The sequence below is a fragment of the Bombina bombina genome, chromosome 6, assembly GCF_027579735.1.
Source record: "Bombina bombina isolate aBomBom1 chromosome 6, aBomBom1.pri, whole genome shotgun sequence".
In the NCBI taxonomy this organism is placed as follows: Eukaryota; Metazoa; Chordata; class Amphibia; order Anura; family Bombinatoridae; genus Bombina; species Bombina bombina.
This window is the reverse complement of record NC_069504.1, coordinates 298524059-298538823: the sequence shown is the minus strand read 5'-3', so window position 1 is coordinate 298538823 and position 14765 is coordinate 298524059.

Below are 14765 nucleotides of genomic sequence, written 5' to 3'. Positions count from 1 at the left end.
CTCTAAAATCTCTCACTCACATTATCTTTACAGTGGGATCAGCAACACTTCCAGACCGAAGCTTGACCCCAGAGCCTTCGGAATGTTCATTGATGATAAAGTTGTAAAACTTAATAAAATCTCTTGTGTGTTGAAGCAAAACCCAGTTTTTGTAAAAGTTATTGATGGCTCTTATTTTCTTAAAGGTCCCATCACTCATCATACAATACCACTACTAGTTTCCACAAAAGATGGACATAAAGATTTTTTAACATTTGATATCATTCCTTGTTCTCTGCACCCCATAATATTGGGACATCCATGGTTGATGAAACATAACCCCATAATAGATCGGGTACACAATAGTTTATGTTTTCAATCTTCATATTGTCGTTCTACATGTTTTCCCTATGTATCTATTGCTTATATTGAACATCAAATACCATCAGAGTATCATGATTTCTTAGATGTTTTTGAAGAGGCAAAAAATCTACCCCCTCACAGGATGTATGACTGTCCTATTGACACTAAATCAGGTGTTAACATTCCTTTTGGACACATATACCCCTTGTCACAATAAGAACTGCATCATCTCTGTGAATATTTAGATGAAAACCTAAGAAAAGGTTTTATTAGTCTGGCAACTTCCTTTGCTGCCACTGGCATTTTTTTTGTCACCAACAAAGATGGTACACTCCGACCAATCATAGACTATAGAGCATTGAATTCCATAGCCATCAATATTCGATATCCACTGCCACTTATTCCTGAACTCTTGGAACAATTAAATAAAGCCACTATTTTCACCAAACTTGACCTCAAGGGAACATACAACCACATAAGGATTAAGAAATTGGATAAATGGAAAACTGCCTTTAAAACTCGTTACAGATTGTTTGAATATAATATAATACCATTTGGGTTATGCAATGCCCCAGCAACATTTCAGTTCTTCATAAATTATATCTTCAAAGATTTAGTTGAAATAATTTTTATTGAGTTTTCACAAACATAGATCAAGTCATGAACATTAAGCACAAGTGGGTTAAAGAATACACTTCTTTTAAGCTTAAGTACATAATATAGTAAGCTAATCAAATAGTCCTAGAAACATAAAGATTACCCCACCCTTTATGACGACCTGTAGATACAAACAATAGAAACTTGAAATTTAACTTCCCCTTCCTACCCCCCCTCCCCCCTCCAGGTGTTTCCTTTTTCTCTGGGTGTCTTACCTCAATATAATAGAATCTAATGTCATAACTTTGCTGAAAGTGTCAGGTATGTCCAGGCACTATATGTCAGACCTTAATGGGTGTCCTCTAATCTCTCCCCACTTTCCAACCGTCCTAGTCTCTCCCTCTCCTCTCTCCTCTGGGTGGAATATGGTCGAGTGTAGTCTTTTAAAATCCAATAAAACCATATTTTCTGAAACTGATCAATATTTCCTTGAGCCCATGCTGCCAATTCTAACATTGTATAGGTATCATTTATTTTATCCATTATTTCTGCCCACCCCGGTGCTCCCACTTTCCAGTGTCTGGCTATGCAAATACGTACACAGGTACAAAGAATCTTAATAAAGGTGTTGAGCGCAGAGTTTAACGGTCTTACCCTTTCATGCAGAAGTGCCTGAGTTATCGATTTCTTCATCTAAAGTGTCGCTAAGTAATCTCGAGAGACTCTGCCATAGCGGTTGTATCTGTGGGCAGTCCCACCACATGTGTCTATATGTCCCTCTCTCCCCGCAACCTCTATAACAAGCTGCACTATTCAAGGATGGGATATGGGCTGTCCGCTCTGGCGTAAGGTACCATCTAAAGGCCACCTTCAAACAGTTTTCCTTCATATCTGCACTGAGCATGCCCTTCCCACTTTCTGATAAAATCTTTTCCCAGGTCGCCTTTTCTCTTACCTCCCCTATATCTCTCTCCCACCTCTCCACGAGGGGAGACCTAAAGGTGGCATTCTTCCCTTGCAACGTCAAGTAAAGCTGAGAGATCACATGTTTCCCCCTGGATTGCGTGCTACATATCCTTTCTAGCTGAGTCATGGGTTGGCTTATTCTACTAGCCATATATTTAGAGATAGCTGATGAAATCTGTAAGTAAAGAAACCAATTTAATGTGCATGGTTGGATTTTGTCTCTGATCTGGTTAAAGGAGAGTATTGCTGTTCTATCTAGATAATCTGCCACTCTGTATAATCCTTTATTTTCCCATTTCCCCACTATTTTTCTAAGTTCTGCAGACAACAGGAATTTCAAGGGTAGTAGTAGTGAGTGAGGGTTAAGCAGCCCTCTCTGTTTTGTTATCTTATGCCAGGTATGTACTGTGTCTTGTGTCACTGGTGATCTATATGTGAGCTTTTTTGTGTTTCCTTTGGGTTCCCATAAAATATCTGACGGACTCTCGCTACCTTCAATATCCGCTTCTATCTTTGGCCAGATTACTCCTTGAAAGTTTTTCCCTATGATAACCGATTGTGCTAACCTGGAGGCTTGATAATAGTCCACTAGGTTCGGGACTCCCACTCCCCCTATCTGTCTGTGTTGTTTCATTATCTTTGATGCTATTCTTGCCTTCCCATTCCCCCTCAAAAACCGTAACAAATCCGACTGCAGGGCATTTAGATCCGCCCGGGGGACCCCAATCGGCAGAGCTCTAAAAAGGTATAAGACCCTAGGGAGGACATTCATCTTTATAGCCGACAGTCTCCCGTACCATGAAAATCTACCCTTACTCCAGCTATTTAAATCCTTCCTAATGACTCTATAGATAGGCACATAATTTAATCTGTATAGTTCTGAAAAGGTGCTGTTAATCTTAATTCCCAAGTAAGTGATATGGGACTTTGCCCATGTAAGATTAAAATTTAACTCTACCAACTTTTTTGTATGGGGCGGAAGACATATCGGCAAAGCTTCGCATTTGTCCAAATTAACCTTATAGCCCGAAATCTCTGAAAATTTCCCTAGAATATCGTACAGGTTAGGTAAAGAAATCAAAGGTCTGGTCAGCGTCAATAAAATATCATCCGCGAATAGCGTCAACTTATAGTCTTCGGTACCCACCTGCACACCTGTTACATCCGTTGATTGTCTAATTAGCGCCGCTAGTGGTTCTATGCTAATGGCAAACAGCAGCGGGGAGAGCGGACACCCCTGACGGGTCCCGTTCAAGATATCAATGGATCTTGAAATTTATCCTGCCGCTCCCACCACCGCCGTCGGCCGTGAGTATATGGTTGTCAGTGCCCTTATGAAAGCTCCCTTAAAACCCATTCTATCTAATATTTTAAACATAAAGGACCAGTCTATCCTATCAAACGCCTTTTCCGCGTCAAGTGATAAGAGTAGTGATGGCGTCTTGGTCTGTGTTAAGTAATCTACTAGGGTCAAGATTCTCCTCACATTATCTGGGGCCTCCCTATCCATAATAAAACCCACCTGATCTCTATGAATTAGTGACGGCAGAATTAATTTAAGTCTGTTGGCCATTATTTTTGTAAATATTTTGAGATCCGTATTAATCAATGAAATAGGTCTATAATTTTGACAATTCTTTGGGTTTTTCCCTACTTTAGGAATCACCACTATCTTAGCCTGTAACATATCTCGAGGTAACTCCTCTCCCGCCAGCACACTATTGCAAAAAGTCAACAAGTGGGGTAATAGCTCTTTCTTAAATAACTTATAGTATTCCCCCGTTAGACCATCTGGGCCCGGTGCTTTCCCCGTCTTAAGGTCTCTAATCACTGTTAATATTTCCATGGCTGAGATATCTGCATTAAGTGTTGTAAGGTCTGAATCCTGAATTAGTGGTAGATTGACCTGCCCCAGAAGGTCATTTGTCTGCCGAGTGAGGTCCCCCGGAACCACCTTTTTCCCATCATAAAGATTCTCATAAAACTTTGCAAAAGTTTCGGCTATTTCCTGAGGATTTGAAGTTGGAGTCCCCCCCTGTCTTTGGATGGAGGGAATTGCAAAGAACTTGGTTCTCTCCCTCAGTTTGTAGGCCAGATATTTATCTGGCTTGTTCGCGTACACATAGTAGTGCGCCTTCAACCTCAAAGCTGCACGAACGGAATTCTCTTTTAAAATTGTGGACAGTTCTGTTCGCTTAGACTGAAGGGACTTATAGACCCCCCGCGATAGGGTACGCCTGTGCTCCTGCTCAAGTGTCTCCACTTCCCTCTGAAGTTTACTCACTATTTGTGTCGATTGCTTTAACGCCATCGATTTCTCCTTGATAAGCAAACCCCTCAGCACCGGTTTATGTGCTGCCCAAGTCATCAGCGGATTACCCGTTGTCCCCTCATTTAGCTGCCAGTATTCCTTCATTGCTACTCTAATCCTATCACCTATTCCTGGGTTCTTAAGTAAGGCTGGGTTGTATGTCCATGATCTTGGCCGTGCGAAATTTAATATGCCTGCGAGTTCTAAAATTACTAGTGCATGATCTGACCAAACACATGGTTGTGTGCTTGATGCTACTAAGTTAGGGGTTAGTATTTGGCTCACAAAAATGTAGTCTAAGGTGGAATATGAGTTGTGCGCTGGTGAGTAATATGTGTAGTCGTGTGTAGCGTTCCCAACCGCTTCCCATGAGTCTATAAGGTTGTGCGCTCCCAATGATTCCCTAATTGACTTAACAATCGCATTATGGCGATGCTGCTTGCTTGACTGACCCCTGGTTCCCTCCCCCGAAAAAGAGGTCATAGATACATTGAAATCCCCAGCCAAAATTATCCTATCTTGTGACCACTGGGTAAGATGTTGCGAAATGTTTCCAAAAAAGGCATTCTGTGTTTCGTTGGGTGCATATACATTGCAAAGGGTAACTTTGGTGTTCTGTATCGTGCCTCTTACTATCACAAACCTTCCTTCTTTATCCCTAGTTACACTATCCAAAATAAAATCCAGAGATTTGTGTAATAAAATTGTCACTCCCCTCTTTTTAGAGTCAGTCGTAGAGTGAAAGTGATGTGGGAACTGCTGCGTCCAGTATTTTGGAACAGTCTAAGATATAAAGTGCGTTTCTTGAAGAAATATAGTGTTAGCTTTTAACTTCAGGTAATGTGTCATTGCTGTCCTCCTTTTAATATCTGAATTTAATCCCCTAACGTTATGGGTGATTAGTCTGATGTTATTCGTCATCCTTGGTCCCCTCTATCTCCCTTCTCTGCGTCCCTAGCTGATCTTTCCCAAAAGGTCTGTCAGAACCGCCCAAAGCCCCCCCATCAACAGTTATCCATAATACCTGGGTCTCTCTAACACCTCGAGCCTTCCTCCCCTTTTCTCCTCCAAGTCTATAAGGAAACACCTGGATTAAAAAAAACAAAACTAAAATAACAAGCAAAATTGAACATATAAACATAAACTCTAGTTATCCTCGCTGGGTTCAAACTCATTGCATACCTAGGTGCAGTTAACCATATCCTTTAATCGTTATGGCATGACTCATATCTTAAACATAAGTTATAATCGGACAAAAGAAAGAACAAAAGACAACAATATTGTCAACATTTCTGGCTAATAAGACCTGTCAAAACAGAAATAAGCTTTATAACAATTTACCTTTGCTCGAAAACCTCCACCTCCACCTCTGCAACCCCAAATAAACAGGAAAAACATGTTTTGGAATATACAACATTTACTTAACATCTATATACTTATCTGGCCCCTGGTTTAAGTCCTTGCGGGCCATGAGAGTTCAGAATGAAGCTTTCTGCTTCGGCCGTATTATTTTCACACAAAAAAAGGGAATATCCCTCTTCTATTCAAACTAGACCTCCGTGATCATGATGAAGTTCAGGTTTTGCGTTTCTTTTCCGGTATCTTGGACCATTGTTTTTGACAAGGTCTGCCTTCCAGATTGGTTGGAGCTGTGGTTGCTTCCTGTTGTATTATAGTCGGTAGGTCCATCTTCATCTTACGGCAGGCTTCTGGGATCTCCTGGGGATCCTTTATAGAGAGTGTCCTGTTGTCCCACGTTATGTGGAGAGCGAAAGGGAAGCCCCAACGATATGGGACTTGATTCTTCCTCAGTAAGGAAGTAAGTGGTCGAAGAGAGCTCCTTCTTTGTAGAGTCCTCAGGCAAAGGTCCTGATAAAACTGAATGACATTCCCCTGGTACTTAAAAGTGGGGTTCTTCCTCGCTGCTGTAAGAATTTCCTCCCTGTCTTGGAAGCGCAACATCTTGATAATCACATCTCTGGGAGGCTCTTCTCTCTTAGGTTTAGGCCGAAGGGCTCTATGTGCCCTCTCCATTTGGAATCTGTCATCTCCCCCTGAGCCTGTAATACTCAAGAAAAGATTGAGCAAGTACGTATTCAATTCCCCAGGGCCTATTGATTCTGGAACTCCTTTTAATCGCAAGTTGGATCTGCGACTACGATTCTCTAGGTCCTCTAGTTTATCGTAAACATCTTCTAATTCTGATTGTTGGGAAGTGACTTGATCTCTGACTGCATTCAGATCTTCCACCATTGTATCCCCACTTTCCTCCAAGGAGTTCACTCGTGACCCCAGATCCACTATTTCCTGTTTTAATTCTTTTATGCTATTAGTCACAGAGTTCTGCAGGTTTTCCATTTTTTCTAGCATTCTTTCAAAGTTTACATTAATGTCCTGCTTGGAAACCAGGTGATCTAAGTCTGCTCTGGTAATGGGCCGTAAGTCCTCCATTTTATCTTTAGCTCCTTCTTCTACCTCTCCCTCCTCATCCGAGTGTTGCATTGGTGTGTCAGAGGGTTTATCCCCTCTGATAGATTTAAAGAAAAGGTTAGTTGTGGGTTGTTTATTAAGTGACGACGTCTTAGAATTTTTCTAAGTCGTGACGCAGCGTATAGCAGTGCCCTGAGGGTCAGATCAGCTGAAGGCGGGCAAAGTGCCACAAACCTAACGCTCAGTAATATACAGACAGTCCCTCCTCAGGCACTTTCCCTCAAATGTTAAACACCAAGAAGCCTCAGTATCCTTAATGTGTCGTCATAAATATAAGAGTTCGTATCTGCAGGTCAGAGAGGCATGATGGAATATAAATGTGCCAGTTGTGACTTGTATGGGGAATGTATCATAGGGTGTGGGCCCCAAATGTTCTTATTAAGCTTCAGGAGTCATAGTGTTAATGTGGTTTTCCTTTTATGCTTTATAGTGTCACCATCACCTCCTTTTCAAAGGCCACTTCTGACTCTGGGGCACTGCAGTTTTTCCCCTATTCTAAATCAAATGCGGTTATTAGGCTTATCTCTCTATAACATTAAGTTGAGTGAAACTCTGTGGCATAAATGCGATTTTCTGAGTAAGGGAGTGCAAAGTTCAGAGCTTGCAAAAATCAAGTAGTCACTTTCCCTGCACTTGAGAGCTCTTTACCGCAAATGGGCTTTCTGCTAATAGTGGGCTTTTGGGGAATGGCTTCTTACTTTATTACAGGTCTCCCTGCATCAATTATAGGACTGTCCCTGAGCCCTTCGCCCTTCAGCCCCTCTGATTACTGTCTTACTGCAGCCCCTTGCTTATCTAGCAGGCGTGATCGGGCCCTCCCTGCATACCTGTAGCTCCGTAGCTTAGGAGCTGCAGAAGCCGGTCACTCCTTGTTCAGTTTACTTCTCCTGTCAGCCTCTCAGTCGTGTGCCGCTCGAAGCGGTGGTCATCCTGCTGACCTCTCTATATGCCTCCGGTGAGCTGCAAACTCTCTTTGAGAGCCGGATCAAAGGGAGCTCCACGTGGGTTTTAGAAATGGCGTCTAGCACGCCACTGCTCTGTTTCAAAGATCCTTGTATCTGGGTCGGCACTCTCCCCTCTGCTCACTCTAGACAGCGGATGAGTCCCTTTATCTATGGTGTCTTTTTTAGGTAGTTTTCTGGTCGCCAACAGCCCTGTTATGCCATTTAGTCAGCTAATCTGCACAGAGCTTTTTCCCTAGGCTGCCATTCCTTAGCCCCTCCAGGCTCCGCCCCATCTTCAAAGATTTAAAGGGCCATAATACCCAAATTTTTAAACACTTGAAAGTGATGCAGCATAGCTGTAAAAAGCTGACTAGAAAATATCACCTGAACATCTTTATGTAAAAAATAAAGATATTTTACCTCAAAAGTTCCTCAGTACCCAGATCCCATTGTAAAGGACTTCTAAGCAACAAATCAGTATGTCTGTCCCGGGACAGCGGAAGGAGCAAGCTTACGTGCACTCTGATCTTATTTACCTATTCAGCTTAAGGAAGTTTACAATGAAATCTCATTAGAGTTAAGTCAAATCTCATGAGATCACAGTAAAAGAGTTCATGACCTCAGCACTGTTGATGCTGGTTGGCTGCTGTTCATTTCTTCATTTTTTTTTTCTTTTTATCTGCAGCTGAGCAGCAGTTGAGTATAACTTTTTACACAGAACTTACTCTGCTGAGCTGAGGAAATTGTGAGGTAAAAGATCTTTCTTTTTTACATAGAGATGCTCAGGTTATATTTTCCTGTCAGCTTTTTACAGTTATACTGCATCGGTTTCAAGTGATTTATCATATGAGTATTATGTCCCTTTAATGGATGTATGCATTGTAATTTATTTAGAAGACATTCTGATTTACTCCTGAAACGTACATGAACACATAAAACATGTCTGATGGGCTCTTACTAGACTCAGGGATCATCAGTTATATGTTTCAAAGAAAAACATTTCTTGGCTATATTATCTCCCCAGACGATATCCAAATGGATTCAGAAAAAGCCATCATAAACTGGCCACAACCAACTACAGTAAAATCTCTACGATTCCTAGGATTCTCAAATTTTGTAGGATGTTAATATACAATTTCTCCACAATTGTTATACCCCTCACCAAATTAACAGGCAAACACCATAAATTTCAATGGACAAATGAATCTCAGAAGGCTTTTGATCACCTAAAATCATCTTTTATCACTGCTCCAATACTTAGTCTTCCAAACCCTGATCATCAGTTTACTGTTATAGTAGACGCTTCCGATATAAGAATCGGTGCTATTCTTTCCCAACGCAGTAACAATTCATCCGCATTACATCCTATAGCTTTTTTTCTCTAGAATACTGATTCCTGCTGAGACAAATTACTCGGTTGGGGATAAAGAACTTCTTGCAAACAAATGTGCCCTGGAAACTTGCCATCATCTGTTGGAAGGAACCAAAAATTTATTTTTATATTCACAGACCATAAGAACCTGGAATATCTTAAGAGAAATAAGACACTTTCCTCAAGACAGGTTCACTGGAGATTGTTCCTAGATTTGACTTCCTTATAACATACTGACCAGGTTCCAAAAACACTAAGGCTGATGCCCTATCTCGCTGTATCGAGGAAAATCCTGATAAAGATATACCCTCACTTATACTTCCTCCTGAGAAGATAATTGAACCAACCAATTCTCTTCATAAATCTTATCAGCTTTAACGACTGACATTGAAATACCTTATACAAAGCTCAGGCAAGCTTCCTCTGGATTATATTACCACAATGATCAATTGCACATGCCTCAATGCAGCCTCAACCAACTGCTTAAACACTTCCATGATCCCCCTCTATACGGACATCTAGGGATCACAAAAACCACAGAACTGATTAGTAGATACTTTTGGTGGCCGAAAATTATACACAACGTCCATGAATATGTTCAATCTTGCCAAATATGTGCCTGGAATAAGTCAGATCATCAGAAACCTTTTGGGTACTTAATGCCAATGTCCATACCGGAAACTCCCTGGTCTGTAATTTCCATGGATTTAATTGTTGATTTACCTCCTTCAAATCATTTTACCACTATATTTGTTGTGGTGGATCATCTGACAAAATTAGCACATTTTGTACCTCTTAAACAACTACCTAGCGCCTTAACAACTGCAAAAACCTTCTTCTCCCACATTGTAAAGTTGCATGGAATACCCACTACCATCATCTCTGATAGAGGAACACAATTCACCTCTAAATTTTGGAGAGAATTGTGTCGCATCCTCAAAATGGACTTCAAACTGTTTACCTCTTTTCATCCACAAACAAATGGACTTACAGAGAGGGTGAATCAAATCCTGGAAAAGTACCTCCACTGTTATGTTTCACACCTGCAAGAAGACTGGTCTGATTTATTACCTATGGCAGAATTTGCCTACAATAACACAGTCAAGTAATCCACAATTCCAACTCCATTCCTGGCAACTTATGGGTATCTATACTCCTGTCCTTCAAACCAACCTTCACTTCTCCAGCAGCATACAATTTTCTGAAAACATTAAGAATACACTGGAACTGTTAAAGAAACATTTACTAGCAGCTAAGCTCAAAGACAAATATTATTATGATAAGAAAAGAAGACCAAGTCCTCAGTACAAAATTGAAGATCTAGTCTGGCTGTCTACGAATAACTTGAAGTTGGATGTTCCTACTAAGAAATTTGCAAGTCAATTTATTGGACCATTCCCAATCAGGAAAATCATCAATCCAAATGCAGTTGTACTCAGCCTACCTCAATCATACAAAGTCCATCCATCCTTTCATGTCTTGCTCTTAAAACCTTACATACAAGATTCTAACCCTAGTAGACTCACCTCCTGTACTAATAAAAGACCATGCTAAATATGAAGTAGAAAAAGTCTTGAATTCCCAGTTCCATTGGAAAAGATTGGAATACCTCATTCACTGGCGAGGGTATGGTCCTGAGGAGGACTCCTGGGTCCCTCACTATGATGTTCATGCTCCGAAACTCATATCTTCATTTCATAAGACATACCCTCATAAACCTACTTTAGAATCCTCATAGAAAATTCCTTGAGGAAGGGGATCTGTATTGATATACCTGTACCTTTAATCTATGATGCCTCCTATTCCATCACTTCCTTTTTAAGGATCATCATTCCACTAAGCCTTTGCTTGAATATTGGCATACATCAGTGTTAACCTCCAGCTGTTGCTGTTTACCTTAGTTTGAGCCTAATACTTTCCTTCTGGATTTTCACCGCCACACTGCCTTCTCTCCCTTCAACCCTGCAAGGAAGGACTTTACTTCATTTTAGTTTCCTCATTCCGATTAATCTGCTTTCTACCTGTGGCTTGTTAACTGCTGTTTTCCTCTAAACGGATTCTAATCGGATCTTCCACAGACACTGTTTATCACCATCTGACGTCAGCAGCCTCACTTTTACCTCAGCTTCAATCCTGCACAACCAAAGCCGCAGCCTTCCTGATCGCCTGCTCTCTCATAACTGCCTGCATATTTCCAAGGGTTATGGCAAGTATTCTCCTATCGGAGCTCTTGATATATACTTACCTGCCTGTTTGTTTCTGAACCGGATGCCTCAAATATATCAGTGACTGATTGTTCTGTTACCATAGCTCATATAATTGTTATCCTCAATATATATCTCTTGCCAAATATTTAACTCTCCTCTTTGACAAACACAGTTGTGTCAGTTACATCATTACTAAACGAAAACCTGGTACCTACTCTGCAGAAACGTTAAACATCCACTTTACTTTTCTCTGACTCTCAGATTTCTTAAACCTTAATCAAAATCGTTAATGCGTTTAACAACTTTCATAATACCAATTACTATATATATTATATAGTTTAGTATTTACTATTCTAAAGATTTGAACTCTAACTAACAGGTCTTAGTTAAGACATTTTAATTAGTTACAATATATAAGGCTGCTTCTAGCAAAAAAGAAAAAGCCATGAAAAAATATTGGCATATTTTAATGGAAGATCCCTTATTAAGAAATGTAATCCCAAACAAAGTTCAAACAATCTTTAAAAGAAATACGACCATTAAAGATATAGAGGCCCCAAGTGCTCTGAGACAGACAACACAATCTACGTCTTGGTTATCAAGAAATACAGTAGGTTTTTTCAAATGTGGTTGAAAAACCTGTATGTGCTGTGCACATGCTGATATAAACAACAAGAAATTTTAATTCAATTCAACAGGGGAATTTTTTTAAATAATTTTTTTTTATCAATTGTAGGTCTAACTATATTGTATATCAGATGGAATGTTGATGAGGAAAAACTTCTGAAAACAAGAATTGGAGAACATATTAGGAATATAGAAGAAGCAGTAATGTCCAATGGGTTTTGAGCACATTTTGCACCAGTACATGATAGGGACAAAAACGGTTTAAAGGTTAAAGCAATTAAATATATACTGTCTCTCTTCAGAGGCAGAAATCGCCTCTTGAGCCTGAGAAAATAGAAACATTTTGGATTCATACCCTGTGTACTATGGAACCCAAGGGTATGAATAGGGATATAGGTTTAGCTGCATTTATCGAAGTATAAATATCCAGAATAAGGGGGTAATTTACCATCAGGGATAGGCAAGGTGTCCGTGACTAGCCCTTGCAGTGTCCACCACAGCCTTAGTATATATTTTCTTTCTGATTAAATAATAGGAATAAAAAAAAAATTGTAGTGTGAATAAAGTTAGTGGCTTGTCAAGAGACTGCTAGCGATATTGGGTCATAAGTTATGGAATAAATAAAGCCTGAGTGAAATACTGGATGTGTATCTGTATAATAACACCCAGCTCTATACAAAGACACCGTAGTGACACTAGCATATGCATTTAGCCAGACAAGGGCTGGTTAAAGGGACAGTGGTATCTGCATCAGCATAATAACACCCAGTGCTATATAATTACATAGTAGTGACACTGGCACATGGGTATAGCTAGAGGAGGGCTGGTTATAGAATCAGTATCTGCATCAGTATAATAACACCCAGCACTATATAATGACACAGTAGTGATATTGGCACATGGGTATAGCCAGAGGAGGGCTGGTTATAGGATCAGTGGTATCTGCATCAGTATAATAACACCCAGCGCTATATAATTACATAGTAGTGACACTGGCACATGGATATAGCCAGAGGAGGGCTGGTTATAGGATCAGTGGTATCTGCATCAGTATAATAACACCCAGCACTATATAATGACAGAGTAGTGATACTGGCACATGGGTATAGCCAGAGGAGGGCTGGTTATAGAATCAGTATCTGCATCAGTATAATAACACCCAGCACTATATAATGACACAGTAGTTACACTGGCTCATGGGTATAACCAGAGGAGGGCTGGTTATAGGATCAGTGGTATCTGCAACCAAGCACTATAAAATAATGTTTTTTAATTTCAAATGTACCTTGGTGTCCTTCACTAAGGTCTGTACTTTGGAAAATGTCCACCATAGCCTTTGTCTGTGCCTATCCCTGTTTACCATATACCAGAGACTTAAAAAAAAAAGAAATGATGTGACAAAAAGTTATCTATACTCTGTAGTTCCATGTGTTTGTTTGTATTTTAAGGCTAAGCATTAGATACGAATATAGTACTGTGTGCATGTATTTTGCATTTTTCATTTTGACTGCAATGTTGATTTGAATTAGGAATTTTAATTACACTAAATATACATGTAAATTGTATCTAGATAGTAACAAAATGGGTTAAAAAATTGTAGGATATTGATATATTTTAAAAAGGCAGTATCGTTGAAAAAACCAAGATACATTTTTACTTGCTTATTTCAATTTAAAAATATGTATTATGATGTAAATTTTATCTGATCATATATAGCATTATGTATAGTGACTAACTATCTTTTGTGGTCGGAATAGATAATGACCAATAATGTATACAGAATGCATATATATTACAATAAAGATAGAAGTTGATCTTAGTGGTAAGACCGTACGTATGTTTGAATACATCTCCAGGAATCCAATACAATATATATTTTTTTATAGTTAAATTGCGCATATGAAATGAACGTGTATTTTCCTTTAAAGAATACTATCAGATATGTTACTTTGGAGGATGAATGTACTGACTGTGGTTAACCCTTTAAAAGGACTAACTGCAAACATTTGGGCAGCCTCTGATGAAGTGGGTGGACACCCACGAAACCTATAAGGCCACGCCCATTGGAGTCATAGTGGATTTCGCATACACAAATAGCGGCTTTGATACCAGTTTAAGGAGAATGCTAAATTGCTAATCCAAGCTGGACTTTTATACTGGATCTTTTGGGAGCAGTTGCTACGAAAAGAAAACAGCTACGAGCAGGCCAGCAGCGGCGGACAGGACTCCAACTACATCTGACAGTATTGTTTTGGTTATCCACTAAGGAATTCTGTTTTATCTTTTTTAAGATCAAAATATACCTCATGAAAGTTTTTTTATGAGGTTATTCTGTGTGAGTGCGCATTTTAATGATCTTTTTATTATGAATTACATTCCTTTGTTTTTCCAATAAAATTTGATAATATGAAATAATAAGACTTCCATGTTCTTCTTATCTCTGTTTTCATGAACTATATTCTGTACACTTCTACTATCAAAACCAAATATTCCTTTAACTCGTGCTTAAAAAGATCACACTAATCATTAAAAATCTTCCAGCTGCAGCACTCTCATATGGAAGTTGTCTATCTTGTTTCAATCACAGCTTTAGTGCATAACTCAACTTTCTTTTCTTTCATTAAAAAAAAAGCTTATGCAAAGCTTATTTAACCATTTCTGTCCACCCCTAGCTACATTATACACTATGATCACAAATGACACTGTGACTGCTCCAGTGTTAAAATGTCCTCAACCTAACTTCTTGTTTTCCCTAATAGACACTAAGGGGCCGCATTATCATTGTGCGAGCAGACATGATCCGATATTGCAGATCATGTCTGCCACACATCAATAAATGCTGACAGCATACACTGTCGGCTTTTATTATTGCACCAGCAGTTCTTGTGAACTGGCGGTGCAATGCCGCC